Source organism: Rhinopithecus roxellana, chromosome 9 (genome assembly GCF_007565055.1).
Source record: "Rhinopithecus roxellana isolate Shanxi Qingling chromosome 9, ASM756505v1, whole genome shotgun sequence".
NCBI lineage: Eukaryota > Metazoa > Chordata > Mammalia > Primates > Cercopithecidae > Rhinopithecus > Rhinopithecus roxellana.
Window position 1 is genome coordinate 117503757 of NC_044557.1, and position 21549 is coordinate 117525305.

At 40.6% G+C, this 21549-nt stretch overlaps 1 protein-coding gene across 1 annotated transcript in view; it reads left to right on the forward strand.

Annotated features, from left to right (window-relative positions):
- Positions 1 to 7028, forward strand: part of LY96 (lymphocyte antigen 96) — a 118449-nt gene extending 111421 nt beyond the window's left edge. The window contains exon 6 of the transcript XR_004059295.1: positions 6297 to 7028. The gene's annotated coding sequence lies outside the window, so the exon portion shown is untranslated. The remainder of the gene's footprint in view (positions 1 to 6296) is intronic.
- The last annotated feature ends 14521 nt before the right edge of the window (positions 7029 to 21549 follow it).

Here is a 21549-nt window from a genome sequence, read left to right on the forward strand (position 1 = left end):
GGAATAGCTCTTGCCTCCTCCTCCTCTCTGTATTGCCACAGCTCCACTTTAAGTCCTGATTTTCTCTCCCTGTTTCAATCCATCTTCTGAACTGCCACAATTATGTAATTATACCATATAATTTGATTTGATTATTCTTCCTTGGTTAAAAGTCATTCATGGTTTCTTATTGTTTTAGTATAAAATAAAGGCATGGCATTCAAAACCTTTCCTGCCCAGTCCATCACTGTAGTCTGCTCTTTCCCTTGTCATTCTGGATTTTCAGTTTCCCAAACAGGTCTCAGGGCTTTGCTGTGTCTGGATGCTCTTTCTGTCCTTCCCCTTCAGTGAACTCCTTCTGCAAGCTGAGCTCAAATACAACCTCTGCAACATTGCTTTCCTCAATCTCTTAGAAGGCATGAATCACACTGCCTTCCTTTCTACCGTTGCACTGTTCACGTCATATTTGTGACACTGTTTTCTACATGCATGCTGATCTCCTTTAGGAGGGGACCAGTCTCTGATTCAGCTTTATATCTTTAATAGCTACTGCAGTGCCTGGCACATAGCAGGTGTTCAACAGAGGTTTGTTGAACAAATATTTTTGAACTATTGTGGATTGCGATGGAGGAAATTTTCTGAATGTTGTGCATTTGGTACATTCTTAACATTTGGTAAATATGAATCCTAAAAGTTTAGTGAAGAAAACTTCAGAGAACAAATGTTTACCACAGTGTAGAGTTCTTCAGTTTCCAGGATCGGAGGTGGTGTGTGTGTGGTTGATGTTTTTAGAGTGAGGCAATGGCTCAGCCCCGTGGGAGCAGATTGCATGAGACAAGCACCCGGAATGGGGGAGATAATGCCAGCCAATCTGTCAGATTTCATCATCTGCTGGTCCTGGGCTGGTAAGATTCTTTATATATGCCTCTCTCATGCTTACATCTTGTGAGGAGCTGCCTTCAAATTTCATCCTCTGCATGTTGCTTATACAACTCGACATCTAAAAATAATAATTTGAGATAGCATGTTATTTATTTTGAATTTCGTAAATGAATCTTGGTGTATTTTTTTTGTTGTTAAGCACAGATTCCAATTATTTCTGCTCTATGATGAAATCTATAGGCATGGAGAAGAGGCAAATCTCTTTCATAGGTTATTTCTTAGTCAAGCAAGAAATAATATTTTTTCTTTTAATTTTATACTGCTAAAATTATAATTATATAATTATGAGAAAGCAGTTTGGGGAGGAGTCCATTTATGACTCAAGTGTATCGCTGTTACTTTCTTATTGTGCACCAAAAGAAAGGACCAGCAATTTACTTTTTGAATCTGGGAAACCTAATTGTGGGTGGAGTGTGGGTGTTGTCAAATAAAATGTGTGGGTTGGCAAGTTGTTTGAAGATACTTGCATGACTGTGGGTGAGGTAGTGGGTGTGTGTATGTGCGCGTGTGTGTAGCTCAGCAATTACAACAAAACCTCCTAAGATTTGGGAAAAGGTGGGACATGATGAACCCATGAGTAGATACCTATCATAATTGCACATGCATCCTGTCTTTCTGTGCTAGTATTGTTGAAGATAGCTCTCCTTTAACAAATTGATGATATTTGAAACTCTTTATGTTCTAAGTAGTTTAAATATCTTCCCTGGACATTATTCGTGTTATTAATTTTCTTTGCAATGCCTTCTTTTCAAATGTGCTACAAAGGTAATCTTCAATCAAGGTTGAATTACTGTTATTGTCAGAGTAGCAGGATCTGAAATGATGAGGTTTGATTGCAATTGTCTTATTTCCTAGCCATGGGAGTAATAATGATAGTTCTTCCCATCAGGTTGAAACAAAACAGATGATCATCTGTGTGAGTATAATGTCTTAGGTGCTTTCCTAGAAATATATTTTATAGTCTGGTTTAACTAGGGAAACAAGCAATTGGTAATTGCTAATGAGTTAGAAGGTACTGTTCAGGAATTTTAAGGCAGATCTTCCATTTTTGGGATAAAAAAGGAATGATTCTGATGGGTTTAAGTATATCATCTCTTCTGCATTCACATATGGCTTTGTGTGAAAAAGAAAGAGACAGTTCTAAATGGGTAACTTGGCAGGAATGCTGGTGATAGGAGATGATTTTACAGAGTTGATAGAAAGAGCAGGTTTGGCCTTGAACGCAGAAATCTGGCTTCTGTGGGCCGAATACAGAGAAAGGACAGTGTGAATGTCCCAATATTGTTGTTCCAAAGGTGTGGCAGCAATATCAAAGCCAAAACTCCATTGTTGGAGCCACAAATCTCAAATTGAGGAAGAATGTTGCAAGTATCCCTTTCATGTAATGAACTGGATCCAGGTTTCATTTGAGTGATAGCTTAATTGCTGGTCAATGACCTTTCATTTTTTTCTTCTGCTTAAGAGATTAAGCTTTATTCAGGGCACAGCTGAAGAGAGAACAAAGAGTCAGTAAATTAGCGGCATAATCTGTTGAGTCATGAGAACATAAAGCCTTTTCCTACACTCACAGAAGCATTTCAGCTTGGACGACACAGATCTGTTCTTTAAGGGCCCTAGGCATTGTTGCTTCTTCCTCCATCCCTCCCTATAGGTTTAATGCCAGCCATGGTGCCCCTTTCCCATTTTTATCATTGAAGTTTTCTATCCTTCCTGTGGGGAAAAATGTTCCTCTTCTTACTTCCATGAAACTGCTCGTGAAGGTCAACATGGCCTCTGCCTTGCTGCATCCAAAGCTTGGTTCTCAGTCTTCATCCCACCTCACCTTGTAGCAGCAGCTGACACAGCTGCTCACTGTCTCCTCCAGCAAACATTTTCTTCTCTTGACTTCCAAGACTCTGCACTTCCCTTCCTACCTCTTCTGCTGCTGGATACATCTCCCCAGATGTTTGTTGCTTCCTTCTCTTTTCATTGACACATCCAGGGCTCAGATCTTAGATCGCTCCTTTTTCTTGCTTTCCACACGCTCTTGGAAATCTCATTTGGTCTCATGGCTGTCTGTGCTGCAAACTCCCACACGAGCACCTCCAGCCCACACCTATCCCTGAATTCCAGACTCACAGAGACAACCATCTATTCCATGTCTCTGCATTTACACCTTCACGTGTCTGAAACTGAACTCTAGATCTTTCTTCCAAGTTGGCTTTCCTTACCTTCTTTCATATCTCAGTTAAGGACTGCTTCATGTGTTTAAGTGCCCGAGTTACTTGCCTTGGAAGCATCCCTGACTCCTCTCTTTTGCTCACATTTCACATCTAATTTTTCAAAAAACCCCGATATCTGGAATCTCATTACCACTTCTCACTATCTCCACTGCAACCACTTTGGTCTGATCCACAAACATCCCTTGCGTGGATTCTTGCAGTTGCCTTTTAGCTGGTCTTCAAGCTTCTATCCTTGTTCTCCGAGGTTGATTCTCCTCATTACTCTCAAAGTAAAGGCCAAGGCCCTCATTAAGGCCAATGAAGCTCTGCATGATCTGTCCCTTCCCCTAACCATTCTCTCTCTGACTCCTCTTCCTGTCACTCATCCATTTCAGACACCACAGCCTCTTTGCTGCACCTTTAACTTTCTGGATGTGTTTCTATTTTAGGGCCTTTGCACCTGTGGTTCTGTCTGCCTGGAATGTTCTTTCCCAGACATGTGCATCATGAACTCCCTCACTTCAAATCCTCTCTCTGATGTCATTTTCTTGCTGAGGTCACCTTGACAACCCTAAGTACCATTGCAACCCCCTCCCCCCAGCCCTGCTGACTCCCCTGCTCTATTACTTTTCTATAACAATTATCGTCTAGTAAGATACTATATAATATGCTTATTTTTATGTTTTTAAAAATTGTCAGCCACTTCCCACTAGAATGTAATCTTCATGGGGGCAGGGACTCTGTCTGTTTTGTATCCCAGCACCTATGATGGTGTATGGCACATAGTAGGTTCTCGGTGGATGTTTATTGAATGAATGAAAGAAAGCTATAGATGCTAGGGTGGCTGGCTTGCTCCCAGGGTGCCGTGACTGCTTTTCTCTCGTCTTTGATCGGGGGAGACCTCACTTCCTAAAGTGTTTGTTGGGGAGCAGGAGCAAGAATGAAGTTTCCCAGGGGTAGTTTCTGGGAGAGAGAAAAAGAGAGAACACCTTTCCTGCTGTTGCAGGGATGACTTGGGTGGTTCCTACTTGAGTGACGGAGGTGGGTGGTCAGGGAGCCTGGCCTGGCCTGATGTATTTTGTATTCTGATATTTTTGCTTAACATTATATCATGAGCATTTCTTAGTTTTAAAAATAATTTTCATGGTGATTATTTTAATGACAGCATACTAAAATAGAGTGTTAGTGCCCCAGCCTTGAAAGCAGATATGTAGATGCATGCAGATGATCATGGATTGCTTTCGAGAATCTGAGGGTAATGTAGTTAAGAGCACAGTTACAGTTAGGCTGCCTGGGTACAAATCCTGACTCTGGCCCTTTCTGCCTGTGTGCCCTTAGACAACTCACTTTCCTTCTCCGTAAAATTGGAATAGCAACAGTACCTATATCGGTAACAGTAGCAGGGTTATTTTGGAGAATAGAAGAATTGATATTTATAAAGTACTTGGGGCGGGGCATGTTGGCTCCTGCCTATAATCCCAGCACTTTGGGAGGTCCAAGTGGGTAGATCACTTGAGGTCAGGAGTTACCAGCCTGGCCAACATGGTGAAATCCCGTCTCTACTAAAAAATGCAAAAATTAGCTGGGTGTGGTGATGTATGCCTGTAGTCCCAGCTACTCAGGAGGCTGAGGCAGGAGAATCACTTGAACCTGGCAGGCGGAGGTTGCAGTGAGCTGAAATCATGCCACTGCACTCCAGCCTGGGCCACAGACCAAGACTCTGTCTCAAATAAATGAATAAATAAATAAATAAATAGATAAATAGATAAATAAATAAATAAAGTACTTGGACCCCTGTTACTCAAAGTATTGTCTTCAGACCAGTGTCATCAGCAATACCTAGGGGCTTGTTATAATAGAAATGCAGACTCTCAGACCTGGCCCCAGCCCTGCTGAATCAGAAGCTGCCTTTTGACAATATCCCTAGGTACTTTCTATGGCCAGGAGAGAAACTGACTTAAGCAGTACCTGGAACATAGCAAGTACTACATAATGTTGGTTAAATTTTAGAGCAGTTCTGGTTTTTCACCAGTCATAACTGGTCATAGAAAGATGTTGAAAATCTTGAAATAAGGCTTATTTCTTGTTTGCGTCAGGCAAGCTTTTCCAATAAATAGCTGGGATGCTGTCTCAGGCCAATCACTGTGTACCTCTGGGCTTCAGCTTACTCGTCTGTGATGTGAGAGTCAGAAATGAGTAATTTCAGAAGTATCCTTCCAGCTCTGGCCCTTTGGTATAAAATACTGCCTTTCAATTCACATTTTACTGAGCAGGGAGTTAAAGAAGACCCAGGATTTCTTTTGGAAACTGTATAAAAGTAAGGCCTTGGAAAAATATTTACAAATGTCCCTTATGATGCAAGCTAATCATGCCAGAATTGTCCAAATTAAAAAAATCTCACAGGTTCACCTTATTATGTCTTTTTATATATTTTTTTTGAGACAGAGTCTTACTCTGTCACCCAAGCTGGGGTACACTGGCGTGATCTTGGCTCACTGCAACCTCCGCCTCTAGGGCTCAAGTGATTCTCATGCCTCAGCCTCCTAAGAAATTTGGATTACAAGAACCCACCACCATGCCCGGCTAGTATTTTGTATTTTTAATAGAGACTGCCATGTTGGCCAGGCTGATCTCGAACTCCTGACCTCAAGTGATCCACCCACCTTGGCCTCCCAAAGTGCTGGGATTACAGGTGTGAGCCACCACACTCAGACCATCTTATTCTGTATTAGTATTTATTTGATGATACTAAGAACTTGCAGGATTCTGTTGCTCTTGACAGCAACTGGTCTATATTTATTAGCCATTTTAGAATAAAAAACAATGACCCTTACAAATTATCTAACTTTTGGTGACATAATTGCTTCATAGCCCGTGATTCAGACAGAGTTAGCAATTCTTAGAGATTAATTTTCTAAAATGTAGCCAGCAATCATACCCTAACAGTCTGAAAGGGCTCCTAGAAAATAGTCCTTACTTTATAGAACAGGAAAATGAAAAGGAGGATGCCTCTCTTGAAAACACTTTTATAACCTCGATCAAGATTTTCAACATCTTTCTATGACTGGTGGAATACAGGTCCATTTCCTTGGCCTGGTTGGTATTCTTGACCTATTTTTATTTGGCTTTAAATAATCTTTTATGGACTGAATTTTGTCTGTGTTCTTTCCACAGATTTACATGTTGAAGCCCTACCTCCTGATATAACTAATGGGAAATAAAAGTAAAATTCTAAGCCCCTCAACTGAGTGAACAGACCTTCTCTTGGCCATAGAAACCCCAGAATAACCTTGAAAATGGTTCTCAGCCATGATGGTATGAGAGGTTGGACACACCTTGTTATACCTGCTCCCTCACTAACAGCCATTAGGCCTTCTTCCCTACAGGCTGAATAGAAACCAGCCCTCTCAAAAGACTCTGCTGCTGGTATCAACCAACCATCTGATGCTGCCCCTCACTTTTGCAGTTTCGGTGCAACAACGGACCAGCATTTCTTCCTGATGAGAGGCAATTGACCATGGAGTTGTTCTGGCCAATCTACAGAGAATGTGCAGTGAAGGTTTTCATGTCATCTGCTTTATCTTTTGATGCCAGAGGGCCTGAAACTCCACCCTGGGATTATGCTAACACTGCCATTTTTTGTACACAGGACACATGAAGAGGCACGAAGCTCAACTGTACATGTGCATGTTTTTCCTTTTGTAAATATTAATGACTCCTCCTATAATCTGTTGAATATGTACACTTAACCACCCAACTTACCATATGTTTCTGTTCCCTTTTCCCCTTCCCTTGAAGTATCTGTTTTTGGCTTCTGACCAGAGGCTACACTTCCCAGCCTCTGAGAATGGCCACCCTGCAGGCTGAAACTCTTCATGAGAAATAAAGCTCTTCTTTCTAAATTTATGAAAGTTGTCATTCTTAAATTGGTATGATATTTGGAGGTAGAGCCTTTAAGAAGGGAATTAAGGTGAAACGAGGTCATGAGAGTGGGGCCCCAATCTGATAGGACTGGTGTATTAGTCTGTTTTCATGCTGCTGATAAAGACATACCCAAGACTGTTTATAGAAAAAGAAAATGGACTCACAATTTCATGTGAGTGGGGAGGCTTCACAATCATGGCAGAAGGCAAACAGCACGTCTTACATGGTGGCAGACAAGAGAGAATAACAGAACTTGTGCAGGGAAACTCCCCTTTATAAAACCTTCAGATCTCACAAGACTTATTCACTATCACAAGAACAGCATAGGAAAGGCCCACCCCCATGATTCAACTACCTCCCACCAGGCCCATCCCATGACATGTGGAAATTGTGGGAGTTACGATTCAAGATGAGATTTGGGTGGGGACACAGCCTAACCATAACAACTGGTGTCCTTATAAGAAGAGGTACTAGAACTCACTCTCTTTCTCTCTGCATAAACAGAGATGAGGCTACATGAAGATACAGAGAAAAGGCATTGTCTGTAAGTTAGGAAGAGAGGCCTCACCAGAAACCAACCCTAATGCCACTTTGATCTTGGACTCCAGGCTTCAGAACTGTGAGAAAATAACTGTCTGCATTTTAAGCCACCTGGCCTGTGGTATTTTATTATGGGTGCCCAAGCAGATGAATGCATTCTCTTTGCATTTTTTTTCTTATGCTTCCACAAGGTGCTTGTCTCTTTCTATATGCCCAGGATGTGCCCACTTCCATATCTTTCTCCTGAGTCCTCTTAGGATGGTTTTCCTCTCCACTGCCACTGTAAGAATCAGTTGGTTTTCATGGCTCTGTTCAAATGACATCTCTTCTGGGAAGCCTTCTGAAGTGGGTTGCATAAGGTCTCTCCCAAATTCATGGTGACCTGGAACCTTAGAATGTGACCTTATTTGGAAATAGGGCCTAAAGACCAGTAACTCGTATATTTATAAGAAGAGGAGATGACCCAGAGATGCAAAAAAGATGGCCATGTGAAGACAGAGGCAGAGACTGGAGGGATGTTACCACAAGCCAAGGAATGCTGGTAGCTGGAACAGGCAAGAGTTGTCTTCTAGAGCCTTCAGAAGCAGTGTGGCTCTGTTGATACTAATTTTGGACTTTTGGCCTCCAAAACTGTGAGAGAATAAATTCCTGTTGTTTTATGCCACCAAGTTTGTGGTAACTTGTTAAGGCAGCCATAGAAAGCTAATAGGCCTTCTCTGATCCTCCCAGAGGAAAGTTCCCAGGGAACATTTTGCCTCTTCCTGAGACTTTCCACCTTCTATTATAGCTTATTTAATTGCATCCCATTGGTTCACCAAGACTGTGACCCCTGGACGGGAGAATCTTTGAGCCAACAAAGTACTCATCACAGAACCTTGCATATTGCAATGTTTGTAGTCCTCAAAAATGTCTTAAATAAATGAACAGATTTCCTAAGGGAAATAATAGCTTTTTCCTAGGACAAAAATGCTCCAACCATGACATGTGCACATCTACTTCCAGATTAATTTACATAGCAGCATGTAGGGGGAATGAGAATTTCCTACACAATTGTTAGTGATTGTTTATTGAAACTTTATGAGAGAAACATTACTGTGTAGTAGAAAGGGCACAAGACTGGGCATTTAAAACTCTAGAATTGGGTTGGAGTCCAAGTCTTTCTGATTATTGGCTGTGATACCTTAGGTAAGCCATTCTCGGGCTCAGTATCAATATGAACAAAATGAGAATAAAATGGTGAGGTGCTGCCTACCCCATGGGCATGTTAGGAAACTTGCATGAGGTAGGCTATAAGAGAGGGTTCTGGAAGCTACAAAGTCTCTGAGCTTCTGAGCTGGTTTGAGAGTTATCTAGGGTGCCTCGTGGGGTCACAGTCATAGTCACAGAGCTGTAGGAGTTAGACCTATCAGGGAGTTGAAGGATCATATAATGAACACCCCAATATCACATGAGGAAAATGAGGCCAAAAGAAATTGTGACTCACTTATCTACTGTGAATCCAGTGGCCCCATAGTGGGAGCCTGGGTCCCTTTTCACTAAGCTGAGATGCCATAGCAAGAGGCAGCTAGCAATGTTTCTTTCTTTGCAGAAACTAATCACAGTGAGCTCATCTGATGGAACAGAGAGAACAAGTGCAGGACAATTCCCAGAAACACAATAAGAATGTTATACATAACGTCAAACTCACTTCGTCGGATGATTCTTTGCAGTTCATTTTGAAGAATGTCATAAACATTTTAGCAATCCTAACATGATAAGGGTATAACTTACGATGGCATTTATTCAAGGCTTAGGTTGTAGAATATTATGCCCTAGATATTTGACAGACAGGAGTGTGAATTTTTAAGTCAAATAGATGAGGTAGAGATACCCAGGGAATATACTGGCAAATCAGCATTTCTCAATGGAAGAGTAAACGTCCATGATGTGATGTAAATGTCCGTGATGTGATGCAGAGATTGACGGTCTAGTTCCTAGACCTGAAACTGTTAAAATGCTGATTCTGGTATTCCCAGTAGCTTGTTGAAGAAGAGGTTAAAAACCTGTTATAAGGCGCTGTAGATGTGAGTGATCAGTTAACTTTAAAATGTCCCTTACTGTGGGCAAGATCACATAGTTGGATGCATGAAAGAGTGCTCTATTTGTTAAGGAAATGAGAAATACGAATGACAAAGCTGGATGCTAACATTCTCAGATGGGAGCTCATTTTATTTTCTAGTAAAGAAAAACACCAAGGAATATGTCTCAAATTAAGGTTATGCTGTGCTAGATATATGAAGAACTATGTCTTTAAATGACTTAACGGGACATTTTCGAGCAACTCAGCACTTGGCAGATTTCATTTTGACAAGCAGGAGCAGGTGGGTGGCTCAGGCTTCTCAACCTTGAAGAGATGACCCCAAATGACTTTGTGTTTTCCTGATAGCTGCAAGATAAAATAAGGGTTAATTAACTGTCTGGGGGAAGGTACATCCATTGCTCAGGTGAAGGGGAGAGGATTGTATGAGAGACGAATAGAAAGAACCAGCGTCAGGAAAGCACACAGTGACATACGTGCTGGGAAGCACGCTGGCCAGGCATCCCCGGGGTCCGGTGGTAATGGTTTCTGTTCAGCACAAAGGAATTAAACCCAACAGTCAACGGTGCTCACACAAGCGTGCATACTTCTGCAGCTCTTGAGTGAGAGATATTTCTGTTTTTCTGCACTTGAGAGGAGCTGACCCTGCAGAGGCAATATACTTCCAGGCAGGCTTATGCCTTTTCTGAACTTTGAGAGGCTTTAAATGTTTTGAAAATAGGTAATTTTTCTGAAATTGTTTCAAATCGGGACCCTTTTGACACTCGTTTTCACTTTTCCTACTGCTTCTATTTTCTTCATTAGTGTCTCTCTCTCTTCTGCTTCCTCTAATCTCTGTCCCTGCCAGTCTGGGTCAAGTTTCTGGCACCTGACTTGTTTGCCAGGAAAAAGACAACTGCGGGTGAAGGAGAAAACCCTTTCCTGCGTGCTCGGCTGCCTTCAGATCCAACGCTCCTAGCTGGGAGATGGGAAGCTGTGGGCTGCACAGTGGGTCCTATGGTTTTGGAAAGGGGACACCCCACCTTGTGTTCATCTTTGTAGAATCTGGGCAGGTTTGGGGGTCCTCATGAAAGATTTTGAAATTTTTGAAGTCTATACTCTGCCTGTTTTTCTACAAAATTCTTTAGTAGGTGAATCATTTACTTAACATTGCGTACTTGGGAGAATGTGATGATGGGGACAGAGCATGCTGTATTGCATGGCTTCTTAGGAAGAAAACACTATAGGCTGCCCTGCAGGAAGCAGGCAGAAGCTGTCGTCAGTGAATGTTGGGAGGGTCCATAATGTTGGATTGGAGTAGAACTAGAGTGAGGTATTTGATTTTGGTTTTGTTTGTTTGGTATGAAAATTCTATCAGATTCTCTCATGTTCATATTTCTCCCTGTATTCATAAAAGAACAGTTTTGCAAACCAGAAAAAAGATATACACAGTTGGCCCTCCATATCTTCGGTTTCTACATCGGTGGATTGAACCAATTGCAGGTTGAAAATATTGAGAAAAAATTGTGATATGTGTAAGTCTTTGGGAGTTCATGCTGTATAAATAATTACTGTGAAGTTTCCATTTCATACGTGTAGACAGACTCTTGGAAATATCTAAGATAGTAACAATGGGAAGTGGTCATATATTGAAAGAAAGAGAACAGCACAAATTCAATCAGAATCATAATTTTTTAAAGCAAATGTGGATGTGAACATATATTACTGTACAGTCATCCCTGAATGTCTAAGGGAGATTGGTTACAGGGCCCCCGAGGATACCAAACCTGCGAATGCTCAAGTCCCTGATCTAAAAATGGTGTAGTATTTGCATGTAATCTTTTCACATTCTTCTGTATACTTTAAATTGTTTCTAGATTACTTATAAGATCTAATAAATGCTATGTAAGTAGTTTTCACACTGTATGGTTTAGGGAATAACAATAAGAAAAAAAAGCTATTTATACAGCATGGACTCCCAAAAGACTTACACATATAATAGTCAGATGATGATTTAAAAATTGCTATGTCAGGTCTTTCAACCTTTAATTCCATTTTTATTTTGCTTTTCTCACTCTCTCCACAAGCACGAATATACTTATATGTAATGTATATAATATTCTTCTAAATCTTGATTGTTTGGTTGAGGTGGTGTTTGCCAGGCTTCTCCACTGTAGTTACTATTTTTCTCTTTGCAAATAGTAAAAAATTTGTGAGGAAATGCTTCACAATTATGTAAACATCCTATTTGTCTTTAAATTTTCCTGCACTTGTTAGCATCCACTGATAATTTCCCAACTCCAACATGCCAAGAAATAAATGTGGAAGGAATGATGAAGTTAGAAAATCAGAAATCTATTTTTATAAAAAGAATCTGCAACATTTTTTTACTATTCTGGAATGTATTTTATAGGTGGTATAATCTATCTATTTATAACTTCGACTGTAATATAAAGGAGAAACAAAAGGATGATAATGTATAATAAAAAATAATGTGTATTTCGGTATGTAAATGCTTTGGCACTTCTATACAAGAGAATACATTGGGATTCAGGTGTGTGCCCCTATGTGAGAAATCATGGTTCGGGGACAGCTACATGTGCAGAGGTGGCCTGCTGATGTCTCAGAGTCAGCCAGTGGTATTGTGTTGGTAATGTGATTTTTGAAATCAATGAACAATTTGGTAAAATTTGAAATAAAGTGTGCAAAATGTTCCTTCAATTACCCCATATTCACAATCCCACAGAATTTGGTATACATTAAAATAGTGCAAAAATTATTTGAGTTTAAATCTAAGATGTACATAAAATTTAGATAATGATAGATTTTTTATCTACATGGATGCTGGGCAGGACGTTTGACAAATTGTACAGGCTGTGGATAATTCTTTGGAGTGTGGCACCAATCTCCTCATTTCAGGACATCTGATACCACTGGTTTGAACCCACTAGATGTCTTTAGCATACTCTAATCATCCAGACAATAAAATAACTCCCATAAATGTCCAAAAATGTCCCCTGGAGGTGGTAATACTGGTTGAGAAGCAATGTTCTGAGCTCTCTCACACGCTCAGATTCCTGACCACTGGTGCCACTCCCCTTTGCCAACAACAACAAAAACACAAAAAGCACATATATTGGTTTTTTCTTGGTGTCCCTGAGTAATGTTCTAGTCGTTCACCTGTTTGCTTTAGCCCTCTCTATTGCATCTTGTAGGTCTTGGGCATGAGAGACTTTTTAATTTCCATGGATGCATAATATGTTGATTTGAGGTTTAAGAGAACAATGTCAAATGGCCTGATCCACCATATTTACCCCTTCATGGAGATGAATACGAAGATTAATATCTCCTTCAGTTAAGACTAGGAAGACAAGGGACATTTTCAAGGACTCAAACCAAAGCTCTAGCTCTTCCATATACTTCTCCCCCAACATTTGTAGATGTCTTTAACGTTCCATTAAAGGTTTTGCTCCTTGGTGTTCCTGAATTTAGATCAAAATCTGGAGCAGAAATGTGATCAGATAACAGGAAAGTCTGGTTTTGAAAGGCTTTCTTGCCACATTGAAATAAGAAGCCTTATAAACAAGTGCTTGAGTGACCAACAATGCAATTGTGGAGAACTAGCCTATTACTTGACCTTCTAAGTCATTAAGAATGTTTTGACCAAGAAGAGCCTGGCCTACCTGATTTATTAATCTGTTTTAAACAATAATAATGTGAGCAAGTCAAAAGAATCTTAAGGAAGGAGAATTGTATTTGAGCTGAGGGGTTTCTGTTGATTGAGTTTGGACAGACATATTATTAATAACTAAAACATGTGGTATTTTTGTCATCATTGGAGTATTCCTGGAGTCAATTTCCCCTCTGTTTCTCCATTTTTCTCTCTCTTTTGCTTTCCCAGGCCTCCCATAATTTTGCTTTCTTTAATGCTTTCATGTTCCAACATTTTAGGCATGATGAATCTGACTTCTAACTGAACTGAGCAAATGATTTCATTACAGTCATGCTTTAAAATCACATTTACAAATTCTCACAGGTCAGCAGCACAGATACTAGAAACTGGGAGTGCCTACCAAGCACAGATGGGCTACATTATTTTTGTGGCTTTCACTTTGTTCTCGCAGACTGTTTCTTGAGGCCTTCTCCCATCTAGAATCTTTCTCAGGAGTATTATGGGTGCTTTGACCTGGATCAGTTACTACTTTGGCTTGTGGCAACGTGACAAACTGGCACAACAGGACAAAAATGAGTTGACTATTTCAGCTGAATTTCCTGGGAGTTTCATTCACAATAAAGGAGAGGGAGAACAAGTAGAAAACTGGAACATGTGGCTCCTCATTATCCCTTTGTTGTACCATCATGCAATGAATGTTTACCAAATTCCCTTTATGTCTCATAGCAGAAGGCCACAAGGAGAGTGACTGAGTTCACATGGCTACCACAGGAGGCCACCAGGTGGGACAAAGAATTCAGGGTGAGGAAGTCAATGGCCTGGGTCCCCATTTCTGTTGTTACCTCCTAGCAGTTAGCATGTCTGAATCTCAAACTCCTTATTAAAACCCCAGTTTTGTCTACAGCTCAGTATGATTGTGAGAGTCAAGTGAATCAAGAAAATCCCAAGGATGAGTTAAAGAAAAAAACCCCACAAGCATTTACAACAGCACAAAGCAGCTTTTCTGAGACCACATAGATGGGAATTAAGTTTCAGGAGTCTGGGGTACAAGCCTGAAAGCACATCCACTCTGTGCCTCCCAGGGCAGCTGAGAAGGCTGCATGTTCCGGAGCAAACCCTTTGAATGAGGGCGGAGTGGGCAAGAGAACAAGTGAGCCATCCTATTGTTTCTTCAACCTCAAAATGTCAAAATTGAACTCATCACTTCTTGACCTTGGCTTTAGGCCACCACTTCCCCTTCATGGTGCTCTCTGGCCCTAATACCCTAGCCTTTTGAAGTTAACAGCACGGAAGGCAACCGTGTCCACCCACAGTGTGATTCTTGGCTGCGCTGTGAGGACCAGACACTGGGCCAGAGTGGACGTGGCTCTGATGTCTTATGATTCTCCCCGTTGTATGCTCAGAATCTTGTTTACTAAGTCTGCCAAGAACGGAGACTACCTAGAGAAGGTTTTCACTTAAATAATTCAGCATGGCATTGAACAAAGTCAAATGGCAAATGATGAAATTGGAGAGAAAGAACTAGATTTAGGATTCAATCATCCAGGCTCTACTCTGGGCTCTCTACTTATGTTTTGTTGGCTTTGGAAAAGTTACTTCACCTGTTTGCACCTCAGTTTCCTAATTTGAAAAAGGGGGTTAATAATCAGTGCCACTCTCAAGTTACAGGGCTGCTGTGAGAGTCGGATGGAAGGATATATTTGGTGTGCCATCAACTGACGAGCTCCCTAGGGTACAAGGAACAAAAAGTAGAGTTGGGGTGATTCGTTGTTAAAGAAAGGCAATCGGAAAGAAACTAGAATTTATTGAGGTTTGTTATGAACCTGACTTCATGTTACATATGTAATCACATTCACTCTTCACAAGAATCCCGTGAAGTGGACATTATTATCCTCATTTTTCTCAGAGAGGTTAAGTAACTTACCCAAGATTACACGCTGCCAACTGACCTGGCTGGAATTCAAATCCAGGTCAGGCTGATTCCAGAACTCTTGTTCTTTGTATGACATCTGCTGCCTCAATAGTAGAACAAATTATATATATTTGTGTGTATAATTTATATACATATATATATTCTTTTTTCTGAGATGGGGGTCTTTGTCACCCAGAGTGCAGTGGTGTGATCTCAGCTCACTGCAGCCTCTGCCTCCCAAGTAGCTAGGGCTACAGGCCACCAACATATGGCTAATTTTTTTTTTTTTGTAGTTTTGTAGTGATGGGGTTTCACTATGTAGCCCAGGCCGGTCTTGAACTCCTGAGCTCAAGTGATCCATCTACTTTGGCCTCCCACAGTGCTGGAATTACAGGTGTGAGCCACTGCACCTCGCCTAAAACAAATATATACTTTGACTCTAGGCAGTACATGAGTGATTTCTCTACTTGTATGTACAGAGATAAAACAAAAAACCAAACCTTAAAATTCAATATTTATATCTTAATCCAAACAACACTTCTGTATTTGAGAAAGGAAAGTCCAGGCTAAATTGATATCTCAGAGAGATTCAAAGCTGAAGGTTTTGCAGACACCACACCTAAGTGGGTGTTTAATCCAGGATTGTTAGGAGAAGAATGCCAATTGACAGGACTGCCATGAGATTCCATAGGGACAGTAAACATCCATCGTGATAGCCTGAAGCCAAAACACATGCCATCAGCAGGCAGCTGAATCCACAAATTCAGCTGCATCTGGCTGCTAGGAAGCATTTCACATCATCTTTGCCGGCAAGAGCTCAAACTCACTAGATTTAAATGAAAACTATTGATAGGAAATGCAGAGAACTCATGAAGGAATGTGTTCGGTGGAAACTTAAGTGTAAAGCTCTAAATGTTTTGTTTCTAGGGATCGATGAGAAGGCTTAAGAATCTAGAATCTGGCATTTTAGATCTGCTTAGTACGGGGATAATTTGCGGCCTCAGGTTTGGAGTCACGTTTGAAAAACTGGCTCTTGGATTGCAGGAAAAGAGAAAAACAATATAGCCATTTGGTATGACTTGTTATAAAACTTAGCTGGTGGTTTTTAAAAATAGTTCCAAACCAAATTAGCTCTGGGCACCTGCTGGAGCTTAGTATGTTTTCAGATAGACTTGTTTGCTGTCAGCCAAAAAAAAAAAAAAAAAAAAAAAAAAAAAAAAAAAAAAATCCAACAAAACCTTCCACCCACATGGTTTGTTATAAAACCTGACACTACTAATGCTTTTCCAAGCCACTTTTCTTAGATCAAATCATTCAAATAAAGAAACATGGCATTTGACATCTTGAAAGAATGGGTCAAATTATTTGCTGTTAGATAACAGTTTCAGAAAGTCATGGGAAGAAGGTAGGAAATGTTAGAAAATGCAATGTATTAATCACTGTGTGAAAGCTTTTCTAATTCTTCATGTGACTTCATTCCAACACAGATATTATAATATGGCTGGAATGTTGGGATTTACGGCTTTATAGGACAGGCCTCTTAAACCATCTCTGTTATTGCAATGTTTACCCAAGTTGTGCGTGGATATAGCTGTTTCAAGTGATTTGGACATTTTGTTTATGTGACAGAAAATATGTAAATGATATTTAAAAGAATAATGGCAACAATGACAGCAACCAAAGTGGCAAAAATTCGTTTTCTGGAGATTTTATTTTTTAAGCAATGTTGAGAGCTGTCCGCTGCTCATAGAGTATGTTAAGACCTGGATCAACATTCACAAATGAAAATCTCATTTCTGCAGTGCTCTGAGGGTGATTTAGGTTTCACAGGCCTCATTTAAATTCTGATCTGTAGCAGTTCTCTGCCTGCAGTTGGGAAAGAATCCTGTTTAATTATACATATGTTTTATATAGTAAAATGGCTTCAGAAAGCCTCTCTTACCATCACTAGTCTACATATCATTGAATAAAATACTACTGAGTCACTAGTGATTCACCCTGCCTTCCTGAATAACTTTGAATAATTTAACTTCCTAACCACTGCAGGTTCTTGAAATCAAATTGGTATCTTAGAAGTCCTGATAGGAGTAATTATAATAATAATGGCAAGGATATTGATGACTACTGTTGTTACTACTACTTACTAAATGCTTGGTACTAAAATAGACACTTTGTATGCATTTTTGATATACCTGATAGCAGTCCCGTAAAAGTTATTATTAGCCCATTTTATAAATGGGGAAACAGGACCTCAGAGTTTGCACAGTTTAAAAAAATGGAAATATTGGAATCTGAATCCAAAACAGCCTGACTCAAAACAATGTTCTTTCCATTATGCAAGGGAAAAAAAGGTTGAGTATCAGAGAGAAGGTAAAAAGGAGACATTTTCTCCAGGAAGTGACCCACAAAATGGTAAATATGCTTTGATCCCCATTAGAGGGTTCTGAAACCCCAGACATAAATATGATATAGAAACACTCTTGGCCGGGCGCAGTGGCTCAAGCCTGTAATCCCAGCACTTTGGGAGGCCGAGGTGGGCAGATCACAAAGTCAGGAGATCGAGACCATCCTGGCTAACACGGTGAAACCCCGTCTCTACTAAAAAATACAAAAAAAGTAGCCGGGCGAGGTGGCGGCACCTGTAGTCCCAGCTACTCGGGAGGCTGAGGTAGGAGAATGGCGTGAACCTGGGAGACGGAGCTTGCAGTGAGCCGAGATCTGGCCACCGTACTCCAGCCTGGGCGACAAAGCGAGACTCCATCTCAAAAAAAAAAAAAAAAAAAAAGAAACACTCTTATTAGCTCTAAATGAGGAGATGCGGGTCAAAACTTGCAGAAATTCTCTAGGCACTCTTCTAAACAGGTGTGGTTTAAATTAACCCAGCCAAGCACAGTAAGAAAAGCTGCCTTATTTGTTGCTAAAAGGCCTGGTCAGATATAATCATTAAAGTGTGTGAGTTCTCTATTGAGTAATCCACTTTTGCCATGGAAATCTTAAAATAAACTCTTCTTTATGAATGTGAAGGCTCACTAATTCTCCTTTCACTAAACCCCAAACCCTGTAATTTTTATTAAGTACCCGAGAGTCTCACAAATGCTGATACCAGAGCATTTTAGTCTATCACAAAGATTTTGTTTTAAATTATCATTGAAAAAAAAATCAGATTCAGCATTTCCTATAAGTAATTGAAATGAAACTGGATTTCCCAAATAAAGAAAAGTATTTTAGTGGAGTTAATCCTCGACTTGTCTTATTGACAGCAATTTTTACTTAAGCTTTTGGCATTATTTATCTACACTGGTTTTTAAGGTTAACAGATGGGATTGAAGCATACATGACATTGCTATTTATGTAATTGTTTATCTATTTAATTGTTTATCTCAGAGTATTTAGATCTTGGTTTAGCAACCTGGAAAAATATTTACTGGTCTTGGACTTTTTATTATTATTATTATTATTTTAAATAGAAGGGGCTCAAGCTTTGTATGAGTCCTTGTACACTTCAGGCGACCAAACCAGAACACCTGAAAAATTTGGTCAGCTTCATTTGCCACCACTTGTTTACACAGCTGAGTCATGTACTAAGAATTTGGAAGCATCTCCCATTACTGCTTGTGTAGACTAAGTTAGCCCTCAATGAATTGGATCAGGGTTGAAAATAATCCTATTGTGATCTGTCTGAGGTTATGTAGGCTTGGCTAAAAATACCCTGCCACATCCTTATAGAAAATTAAAAAACGGTAAAGATGATGTAAGTAAACAACTGAATAGCAATGCGTTTATCTCATGATAAGTGTAATCAGAAGACCTCTACTAGCTGAAGTCTTTACCATCTCCAAGCTAATACGAACTTTCTCTTTTATTTATTTATTTATTTATTTATTTATTTATTTATTTATTTTTTTGAGGCGGAGTCTCGCTCTGTCGCCCGGACTGGAGTGCAGTGGCCAGATCTCAGCTCACTGCAAGCTCCGCCTCCTGGGTTTACGCCATTCTCCTGCCTCAGCCTCCCGAGTAGCTGGGACTACAGGCGCGCGCCACCTCGCCCGGCTAGTTTTTGTATTTTTTTTTTTTAGTAGAGACGGGGTTTCACCGTGTTAGCCAGGATGGTCTCGATCTCCTGACCTCGTGATCCGCCCGTCTCGGCCTCCCAAAGTGCTGGGGTTACAGGCTTGAGCCACCGCGCCCGGCCGAACTTTCTCTTTTAAATCTTGCTGCCTAAAGTACTTAAGTCATATCTTTTTGTTATGCAAGACCATCTGCTAGAATATACCACTTCTTTGTACATATTACAAAAAGGAACCCTGCTGATTAGATCAATTACAAAAAGGTAGCCCTTGCTCTGGGTCTGGGTTAAGGTAGCTCTGTGCAGACTGGATTTCAGCCCCGCTTATCTTTCCTTGTGTGTGGTGACTTGTTCTTATGCTACTTATAGTTTGTCCTGTATGACAGATATTTATATTTTACCATTTACTAATTTATTCACTCGACAAATGTTTAATGAGCGCTCATTACATACCAGGCATTAATGAAGCTCTGGAGAATTCAAAGATTTATAAATAAGACCTGGACCCTGCCCTCAAGGAACTCATGTTTTAGTCGGGGTGAAGGATACTGTCAATCAGTATCCCAGCAGCAAACAGATGGCACAGTCATAGGATAAGTTAAAGAGAATGTAATAAAGAGATTATTCACAGGACAGGGTGTAGGGAACTTACAAGGGATAGTGTAGGATCTAGGGGCTAGCAAGGCATCGTTAAAATGGTGGATTGGGGGAAGCAGTTACCAGAACCCAGAGAGAGAGAGTGCTGGCTGGAGAGGGTCCCTGGCCAGAGCTAAACTTAGGAGGAGGGTTACAGGCAGGGACCTGGGGGCTTTGCAATGAGGGAGGTGGGTGGAGGGAATAAACAACCCATCCTCACTCTACTGTCCTCTCATCTACTCATTGCTTAAAGGTGTTCTTCATTGGCTGAACTTGAGCAGAAGTAGGTTGCTGATTGATGTATTCTTTAGAGTTCAGCCTTTGGGGTGCAGAGAACAGACGTTAAGGAGGGTGGAGAGTGAGTCTGTAGGAGAAAACAGAAGATATCCACCATGATCCATTCCTCTTGCTTCTCTCTATCCACTCCTGTCCTTTAATAGCTAAAAGTTTGTGTTCCAATACAGGAAACATACAAAATCCTATCAGTTTCCACATCACTGACATTGATATCATCAATCTCGTCATACTCCCAGCTGAAAATTAAAATGTCAAGAATCACCAGTGTTCTTCATATAAAGTAATGAGGGTGTGGGGGACAACCTATTAACATAAAATATAGCTGCTACCTTGTCTACCTCTATAGCTCGTCACAGGGCTTAACTGGTAATGATGGCTGTCTTTGTCCCACAGCTGTTTCCCTCGTTCTGTGCTCACATGCTGTCTGGTGCTATGGACTGAATGTTTGTGTCCCCCCTCAAATTCATAGGTTGAAACTCTACCCCAAATGCTATGGTATTCAGTGGGCTCTTTGGGAAATAATTAAAATTAGATGAGTCATGAGGGTGGACCTTCCTCAATGGGATTAGTGCCTTTGTGAGCGATGAGAGAGCTTACTTCAGCTCTCTGTTTTCTGCCACCTGACGATACAATAAGAAATTGGAAGTCTATCTGAAAGAGGGTCCTCACCTGATTTCAGACTTCCAGCCTCCAAAACTATGAGAAATAAATTTCCATTGTTTATAAGATACCCAGTTTATAGTACTCTGTTATAGCAGCTGAGTTAAGAGTGCTTTACCTGGTGAGGTGACCCAAACCTTCATTCCTATGGGATCTGAGTCTTTGGATTCCAGTTTGAGTTGCTGTAGTTTTCCATTGACCATCACTTATTGTGCACATCTACTAAGAGGTGCCCTAGTGAATCCCTGCGTTTCAAACAGAGTGCTTCATGCTTCCATTATGCAGCAGCAATCTAGTTTCCTCCTGGTAATTCAGATCAATCACCCTGACCAGTAGAATGACCTTTTTCCTCTGTCTGTTAATGTATAGCCATGAGAATTTCAAGAAGGCCAGAGGGCAGCCTCAGGATCCATCAGAATAGTGACTGTGTTTCCTGGTAGAAGCATGCTTCTTTTGGGCATGAAGACATCTAAACCCACTAAGCTCAAAGTCACATTGAGAGTAAACAACATTTCTTTGAGTTGTGGGAACAAGATGAGAAAATTCACTAGATATAATAGTGAGAAGGAGTACTTCTACCTTCTTGCTCTGGTTTCTGGACCCATGCGTTCTAGCTCTGGAGGAGACAGGACCACATAGTGGAAACTGGCTTAAGACATGTAC